The sequence below is a fragment of the Bidens hawaiensis genome, unplaced genomic scaffold (genome assembly GCF_021521415.1).
Source record: "Bidens hawaiensis isolate Kalapana, Puna unplaced genomic scaffold, B.hawaiensis_p1.1 tig00022183_1, whole genome shotgun sequence".
Lineage (NCBI taxonomy): Eukaryota > Viridiplantae > Streptophyta > Magnoliopsida > Asterales > Asteraceae > Bidens > Bidens hawaiensis.
Genome location: NW_027493445.1, coordinates 350,059 through 360,149, shown reverse-complemented (window position 1 = coordinate 360,149; position 10,091 = coordinate 350,059). Strand labels below are relative to the sequence as shown.

Genomic DNA, 10,091 nt, shown 5'->3' with positions numbered 1-10,091 from the left:
AAAAGTTACGGCCTCTAAAAAAGTCACGGGGGTAGTTAGTTTTGAATAAAGGTTACATCTGTAACTATTATATAAATTAACAAAAGTTGATAGAAATTCAAGTACTAAATTTGTAAATTCAAATGTAAAAACTTGTAGCTAGCTTTTTCTCAAATGCTAGTAATAGTAGTTCTACCAAACTAAAAGCTTGAAGCTACCTTAACAAAAAATGTGTAACTAGTAATAGTAACGTTCAAATATGGAGTTTTTTCTACCAAACTAAAAGCTTGAAACTACCTTAACTAAACAAAGCTTTTTCTTAAAAGCTTGAAGCTTGAAACTCTTAAAAGCTCCACTGTGTTCCAGAGTCTCATTTAACGAGGGAGGGGAGGGGAAGGAAATTAGGAGAGGAAAGAAATGAGACGAAAAACTTTTTTTTGTTCCCGAGTTTAATAAGAAGGAAAGGAAAATCAAGAAATTTACATATGTCATGTGTTCCCGAGTTGAAAGGAAAAGAAAAGAAAGTTATAGTTTTACTATTATACCCTTTAAGTAAAACTAAAATTAAATTAGTTTTGAGGGTAATTTAGTAATTAATAAGATTTTTTCTTCTAATCTCTCCAATTTGGGAGGATGATATTATATTCAAATTTTATAGCCTTTTCCCTCATTTCCCCTCCCCTCACTTTCTTAAAAAATCTCTTGAACATTATTTTTTCTTATTTTTCTCTCTTTTCCTTCTCATCCCCTATTAAATGAGACTCGGGAACGCAGTGTAAAGCCTCCTTGCCAAACATACCCTTAAGTTATTAATCCTAATTAAATATAATCTTTGAAATTCATTTGTTTGCTATTTCACAACATGTGGAGGGTATGGCTTAGATTACGAGACATACATAAGTGTGTGATACCTGAGTGATTCTAGTGACATGTTTTGATAATTATTTAATTCATGAGATATCAGTAATTTTTTATATATGACACCACCTTAAAACCTTGCTCTACATAAAGGGATGTTGATATGATAAATATATTGTTCAATTGAAAGCGTTCTCTAATCTATATATATTGTATTATATAATTTAATTTCTAGTTATTCATCATGTTATGTGCTCATAAAAATCATATGTTCTTCGCTAAGTGGCAATTTAGTTTTTTTGGAGATATTCTGAGTTTGCTAGATCGAACATTGGCACCGCTTATATCTTATTAGAAAAGATCTTGACACAATGGTAAAGTCTAGAGACTCTTCATCGGTTAAACTTGGCTTGTTTTTATGTTGATACAAAAGTTGGATTTTCATAAATCACAAATTGGATGATGATTATATATACTATTATGAATCACAAATGTTTTTAAGTTTTGAATTCTATAGCTTGTGTCATGTAACCAAACCAATAGTCTCATATGTTGTTTCTCTGAAGTTCAATGAAAATGTGAGCTGGATTTTTGAATATATCTCTATAAATTAATAGCTCAAAAAATGTGAGCTGGATTTTTTGTGATCGAGTCATAACATTACAACTTGTTTTCATTCGAATTTCCTTGAGATCGTTTTATATTTCTTTTTAATCATGAAGTATAAAAGATTTTGTTTTTTCCTATTTTAGAACTTCAGTGCAAAAAATCCACATCAAAACTCTTAACTCTTTCTCGTATCCTACCTTCACGATTGACCCTATCATTTCAACAACCTGAAAATGTATGTTCTATGATACAACTACATTCATTCCTTCACTTCCAACACTTGTTAAACGTACTAAACAAGAAATTGCATTGTACTAAAATTTTATTTCAATATACGTCGCTGCCAGTGCTACTTCATGTGTCCCCAAACCAATCAAAGACTTCACGGGCAATGGTGAGAGAGTGATGTTAGTAGTTGCATTATATATGTAAAACCCAAAACACTAGTTAATTGTACCTGGTTAGAATTATTACTCGTGGTCCCTGTTCTATTCCACTTCCCTATCAACAAACACACAGGTATGAAAAGGGGTAAAAGCAGCTTACACAAGTAAAAACATTTATTAAATTAAATTAAATTTCGCTATCGTAACGTAATGTGCATCATCAACTCCCTTTTTCCTCAAAATAAATGTAAATCACAACTATAAAAATGGTACGGATGTCTAGTGCAAAAATATTTAATGTTTTGTCCTAATAATAAATTGGAGCCAGGTGGGTGTGTCTATAATCATCTATACATTGGAAGAAGATGAGTTACGTCCGGACCTAGGTTCGGTTACCCGAGCCAACAACCTGGAGACGACCCCAGACTCACCATTACTACCGAACCTACTCAAGCCTGTCATCTCTGCCACCAACAATTAATCCCTTCATGCAAAACTGACGGCCTAGATCTTTTCAATCTACGGACGTCACTTAGTATCATCTCTGATCGCAAATACAACAGATCCGACGGCTGTACGTCGCTCCATCTCTCCCTCCCCACTACGATCCTGTGCTCGTAACGACGTCGCTCCAGTAATAACCCGTCCTTCCGGTCAACGTCACCCACCACCGCCCCCGGTACCGGCAATTCGGCAAAGTGGACCCGTCGAATGGGCGTCAAGCCACGTGTCACACACTCGACGTGGGACGCGTGTTTACATTTAGGTTCGCTCGGGTCGAATACGGATAAACAAACCGCACACTCAAGACCGTCTTTTTGTCCACTTAATGACCCGAACCGAAAAACCGGGAGCGACTCGATTATAGTGCGGTCGATACCCGAATTGTCCCGGTCGATGGCACGCACCGACACGGGCGGGTAGCGGTTACGACAGTGTTTGGCGTATAAGGAATGTGATGGAAAATAGGACTCCGACGATGATAGTAATACTTGGTTTAAGCGCAGGTAGTGATGTTGAGGTGGTTGTGGTTATTAGGAATATGATAAATGGGTGCCACCGGGGTTTGTAGCCCATACCGAGACTAGTGTGTATTCTTACATGGGAGGAGAGTATATGAAGGCGACAATGGAAGTGTGTGTAAAATATATAATTTGCAAAAAGACAAGAGATGAATTATTCATTTTTATTTTAGTTTATCGTATTGGTTTTACTTTTTATTCTTTTGTATCCTAGTTTCTAATTGTTTGCTATTGTTTGTATAATTAATTGTTAATTGGTCGCTTTTAATAGTATGATCAGATAAAGTAAGTTGTAGAAATTAAACGAATGTGGATGAAGGTTTTTGTTCTTACTCGAGTAGTTTAACACTACATGATTCTTTTATTTAATCTGTAGTATGAGTTTTAACATTTGTTTTCTAGTGCAATTTTTATTAGGTCTATTATCATAAATATATAATGTTTGGATCATAATCTTATTTTTATATAAGAAAATAAAAGAATGATCGTATAAAGAAAATAAAGGAATTTATGATTATATAAAGGAATTTAAAAAACCAAAATGATTCCACCATCATTCTGGTTAAAAAAACAAATTTAAAATAAAATTGACGAAAAGACACAATGCTGAGATCAAAGACCCAATGACGAGAATGAACAAAAGACACAATAGATCGCAAAATATAACAAATGCCGAATAAAATATAGCATAATGTTGAATAATATAACACAATATAAAGAAAAAAGACACAATGTAAAGAAAAAAAGACACAATCAATGACGAAGATATACATAAAACACAATGATAAACAAAAAGACACAATAATCTTTTTCACTCACCATTGTGTCCCTTTTTTTAGAACGAGAAAGACAGTGAAACCATTTTTGTGTTTTTACTTTTTCTGTTTTATATTAATTATTTTTATTTTTTAGAGATTTTTTTATGTGACTACAAATTCTTCTCATCGTTCTTATTTTTATTCCCCTTTATAAAATAACTTGACCATATTTTTATAGTGTAACTAATATATATGGTCAAACTGTAAATTAAACGAGACTCAACTCATTTGATTTTTGTTCAATATAAATATTGGAGTAAACTACTGTTTTCGTCATTGTGGTTTGTCTAAATATGCGGTTTTAGTCAAGTAGTTTCAAATTAGCGATTTTCATCCATGTGGTTTCATTTCACTTACAATTAAATCTAACCCCACTAACGCCGTTAAGGTCGAGTCAATAAACCCATCAGTGTGCCCCTCACGTGAGGGATAATTTTGTCCTTTTTTACCAATTACACCCCAACCCCTCACGTGAGGAGGGCTTGTGAATTAGGGTTGTATTTATTTGGGGAGAAAAAGGACAAAAATGCCTCTCACGTGAGGGGCACGCTGACGGGTTTAACAACTAGACTTAACGAGGTTAGTGGAGTCGGGTTTAATTGCAAGTTAAATGAAACCACATGGACGGAAATCATAAATTTGAAACTATTGAACTAAAACCGTAGATTTAGACAAACCACAGGGACAAAAACCGCAGTTTACTCTAAATATTGTTATAACTTGTTGGGATTAAAACAGTTAAGAACCGATGATACAAACTCTAAACAATTGTGACTTATGGCAGTTACTACAGATAGGGGTCATTGTCGAGCTTGTTGCGTTAAAGAAGTTTCCAATAAATGGTTTTGTTAATGTTACTTAATGTGTTTGGTGGAAATGGTGGAAAGAGGTTTACGGGTTTGTACTCATAGAACAAGGTGCTACGAAGAACAACTTTTTACTTCTAAAGAATTGTTAGTATTGAGAGTATTACAAGTGAAGACAAATTTTTCCGAGAATTAATAACTTTCTACTAAATATTTGTTCATACCGAAGAATATAAGATCTCACTAAAGACTAAGTTGCTACTAAAAAGGAACTTAGTAATGAGAAAAGTTCAAAGATCAAGGTACCACTGATTTCCAAGTTGCTAATGTAGTATAACTTCCTACTAGCTAATCAAGACTTCAAGAGTTGGTACTGAGAGCAACGTCATATAAATGTTTTAATTTGTTAGATCATACATGTAATGGTTAATGTGAAGATTTATAAATCATAGAAAACATCTTCTAAGTTATAGCATATTATTGTAATTGTTACCTAGCTAGAATAAAAGAGGGAGAGAATAGTTCTAGTTTTTGCATCAATTGATTATACAGCTTTTGTAATCATTCGAAAAGTAATTATCAATTGAAAAGGTTGAATTCTCCGTGTTTTTGTGTGTTCTTCTTTGTTGTTCTTCAATTGGTAGAAACCTAAATACCTAATTGTTCTTCGGTTGTAAATTCATCAACAACTCAATTTGATTACGGGTTTCAATCAAAAATAGATTCTAACATGGCTATGTAAATATCTAGAACTTTTACACTGCCTTTCATATCAACACAATAATAACCGATATTAAAACAAAAAAAACCGAACACGGTTAGACACCTATGGCTTGGTTTTACACTTCACAAATGAAAACTTGATTTGGTTTCAGTTTTGTAGGTTAAGAACTGAAAAACCAAATCGACTAATAACAAGTGAATCGATCAGAACTAACCCATAATCATAAAAGCTTCCGGTTCATCATGAGAGTTTCACTCCATCATTCCAGTTCATTAGTTCCTCACCTACAATTCTATGTTGATATTTGTTCAACGACATAGACACAAGGTTTAGATCCTCAAAATAAACTGTCTTATCACGGATATTGCTTAGCTTTGTTATATGTAATGCGAGCAATAAACTGAAAAAAATTAACTTACATAACTGGTTGAAAAGGCGTTTTGTACAGTACTTATGTAATAGTTATGAGATGAAGATGGAAAAAGTAAGAGAAAAGAGTACATTGTCTTCTTTTTTAATGTGGTTGATGATGATAATTTTATTATTGGAGGGTATTTTTTAAAGTATTTGCATGATGAGGTTGAGAAAAAGGAAAAATAGATGATATGTATGATGTCTTATAGGTTTGTAAAATAAGAATTCAAAAAATTCCTATTCCTTATCAACTTTCTAGGGCTGTTTAGGTATTTATATCTCAACTGTTGCACCCAAGTCGACAATTAGTACCGGTGGTAAAAGAGATCTTCAAGTTAATGATTTGTTTACAAGATTAGCTACGATCGGCGCTAAATTGACAAGATTCTCACATTCACAAACTACAATTAAAAGACTTTGTTGATAATTCGAAGATAACAAATGATAATATTGATGATTATGCTTTCATTTATTTACCACATGATTTATTTATTTACTAATAATACTAATATATCTTTTATAGAGTTGTTACCGGAAAAGAAAATATTCAATGCCTGTAAGACCTCAAAATCCGGAAGTCCTATAGTTGGTAATCATCCCAAACATATTCAAAAATAAGGGTCAAAATGGCTTCTTAAAAATCCAAAATTTCATTACAAAGTATTCTTGCAGTGGAAATTTACAAAACATCATATTATTATCCTTAAGACATGAAAATGTAAATTAAACTATTAATAGGTAAGTCATTTTCACGTAATTTAACAATTCAATTCAGAGTATAATTGCAGCGGAAAAGCCAACTAAACATTCAAACATTATTTATTTTTAAGACAAGAAAAAAAGTCATCAATAGTTGTCTTAGTTATTAAAAATGGAAATGGGCTTCGTCTAGAACTGCCACGAGATCACGGGTAGTCTTGAGCACCTCCAAGCAGTAATCCCATCCACGTGCAACCTGGAAATCATTCTAACATACACGCAAAGTCAGCTTGAGCTGAGTGAGTTCATGTTTTAATCATCAAAATATTTTAAAGACCAACAAAGGTGTTTAACGTACGACTTTCATAACAATACATAAATAACATCATAACAATACATAAATAACATCAATGAATAAATAAATAAATTTTCCTCAGTCAAGCACATAACAAGAGTCACATTCCATCAAGTCCAAAACACAAAGTTAAGGACCCGAATAAACTTCAACCCAAAGACAGATAAACTGTTAGGGGATTTTACATACATTCGCCCCAAGGACACTACTTCTTGTCCTGGAACACTTCACCTTAACCCCCAACAGGGAAATCAAGGAATTTTTACATACATCACTTCGACCCGGTCACGGCGTAACAAAAACATAAACGTGGTGGCCACACACACATATAAACATCAAACTTACAAACTTACAAGCGTAGATAGTAAAAATAACATAAACTATGCAATATCATTCAAATGCTTCAAAAGGGTAAAATCGACATAAAACGTGTATGCTAGCCCAAAACGTAAAACAGTTAAAAATGTCATCATGAAACTCACCTGATATGGTTCACATAAACATCACAACTGGAACCTCTAGCTAACCACCCATAATCCACAAGCCTGTCAAGTTAAAGCACACAACAATCACTAACTAGACCGACACGACTCGCGTACTATACGAGATGTCTAACGGGATTGGATTGACCCATAACCACACCCAACATTTATATTCGACTACATCAGCCCCGGGAGTCCTTGAATTACCCAAAGCTCCCTTTCCAATCAATCATCACCAACGGTTCCCAAACTATGCCCGTCTTGCGTTAATTATGTCGAATTCGTGAGTTAATGAACCGATTAACCAACCCACAAATAAACCAGCCCCATTTTGAGAATATTTGACTTTATTAAAGCCTAACCATAAATATTTAACCACCCGAGTCGGTGGGGTTTCAAATCTCATAATTTTCCACATTAATTCCCAATTAGCTGATTTTTACGCGCTATTACAATTCGATTAAAGGATCACCAACCAAACCAGCCCCTATAACCAAAAAAATAATTTTCCTACTGCCCTTACCCTATCAAGAGGCTCCTCAAACTGATCGGGTCGACCATTCTTTCACACAACACCCGAAACACCACAATTACCGATTTCAACACTCAAGAACCCTAGAAATCGGTTTTTAACAATTGACCTACCAAACGAACTCCAATGATCATGAAATTTTAGTATGATATACTAGACATACCTAATGATCTTTTGACACCAAAAACTCCAACTTTTGACCTCGGTAAGTGTGCCAAACGAATTTAAACCGAATCTGTCCGTAGTTCAAGAAACGGCTTAATTTACCATATTAACGACTGAGATAATGGAATTAAAGAATATGGGAGTGTAGTACACACCATGGTAGACCTCAAGCAGCTTGGAATTGAATTATCTTCATCAAAATTGTTGGGTTTGGGGGGTGGGAAAGATGCGACCAGAAAGAGGGGATAGGGGGGAAAGGTTTAGGTTATAATTTCCATAACTTACATATTCAGCCCTTGCACTTTGTGAACTCCTACTCTTTGTTCCCGAACTGAATAAAGCACCTCTTAGACATGCCATGGGTCCCCGATCCCTCACGTGAAACCTGAGAATTTAATTGAAAAACTATACACTCGGGTCTATCGGTTTACGAGAATTTTCGGGATGTTACAAGTTTACCCCTTTACATTGGGATTCGTCCTAGAATCCAAGTACACCAGAAATGATAGAGGGCAAATCCTCTTCACATTCTTCAAATTCCAAATGCCCTCGGGACACTCCCTAACATCAGATGCCTCAACCTTCGGCTTCTACGCAGTCTATGCAGGATTATCACTTCAAATCGAATCACCATCAATATCAAGGCTTAAATCATTCCTCCTTTCATAAAAGATGTCTGTTGTCAATGCTACTGAATGGAAAGTACCCATCTTGATAGCTCACAGCCCTACGAACATCCACCGATAACACTTTAACGTACCTTTTAATTTTCTCATTCACGGGGTACCCAAGTTAAAACACAAACGGGTGACAAGAATAAACTTTAACAATGTATTCCCTATGAGACCAATCACCCGCCTCCGACGGCAAGAACTCCTCCACCATCTTGTCCATTTCAGGTGTGGCATTAAATTGCTCAATAACAAATTTCCTCATTTCCTCCCAAATCCTTCTCTTAAGCTTCATATGTCCTCCAGTTAGAACCAGATTATCCCGCCAACACAATGCTTCCGAATGAAAAGACGTGGTTACATACCTCACCAAACCATCCTCCCGAAACCTACTAGTATCCTCTAAACCGTTTCCATCAGCGCTCCCACTTAAAATCCGACAAAGCCATCTTGTGGACCCAAAGAGGAGGGTCGCACTCCTTAACATCACCATAGGGGTATGCACGAGCATCCACCTTGCCATCATAACCTTTATCCTTAACATGACCGGATAAAATCACCCAAGGCTCATCCCATGTCCTCCTCACTCTTTGACCTCCTTCATTATCCTTTTACCCTGATTCTCATGCGAACATTCGACTCCTTCGCCGCCTCAGCAATCAATTCAGGCATAATAATACGCACAACCCGATAATCCTCATCCACAACGGCTTACACAATACAAACTTACTCCTCAGGATTATCATTAACTAACACAGGCGAATCCTTCCTACAATTCTAGCCCGTTTTGGTTAACGACCACCATGGCTCCCAGTATGACCTCCTCCAACTAACTCTTACTAGACATACCTTACTCCTACGAAGATAGAATCTTCACGAAATCAGTCACATGTCGTATTTAGCACATGGAAAGTAACGGTAAACTGCAAATAACGTTGATCAAGTGTTATTAATCGTTTACTTTACCTACCCGTTCTAAATACTTCTTGTTTATGACTACATTAATATTCTATCTAGCACATCGACAATTAAGAAAAAAATTATTTTAACATACAGCGAACGTAACGGTTACCTCTTGGGGTGCAGCTACCCGCGGTTGACAATTCTAGTCCTTCTCGAAATTGTTCGAGTCCAAGCACCGAAAGATGCCCGGATCTCTCAAACGTTTGCTCTGATACCAACTGGAAAGACCCCAAAATCCGGGAGTCCTACAGTTGGTAATCATCCCAAACATATTCAAAAATAAAGGTTAAACTGGCTTCTTAAAAATCGAAAATTTCATTATAGAGTATTCTTACAGCGGAAATTTACAAAACATCAAATTATTATCCTTAAGACATGAAAATGTAAATTAAATTATTAAAGGATAAGCCAGTTTCACGTAATTTAACAATTCAATTCAGAGTACCCTTGCAGCGGAAAAGTCAACAAAACATTCAAACATTATTTCTTTTAAGACAAGAAAAAAAAGTCATCCATGGTTGTCTTAGTTATTAAAAATGGAAATGGGCTTCGACTAGAACTGCCTCGAGATCACGGGTAGTCTTGAGCACCTCCAAGCAGTAATCCCA

The 10,091-nt window shown here is 35.3% G+C and overlaps 1 pseudogene; it reads right to left on the bottom strand.

The window, feature by feature from the left end:
* Positions 1 to 2,094: 2,094 nt before the first annotated feature.
* Positions 2,095 to 2,909, bottom strand: LOC143564966 (RING-H2 finger protein ATL43-like; annotated as a pseudogene).
* Positions 2,910 to 10,091: the final 7,182 nt, after the last annotated feature.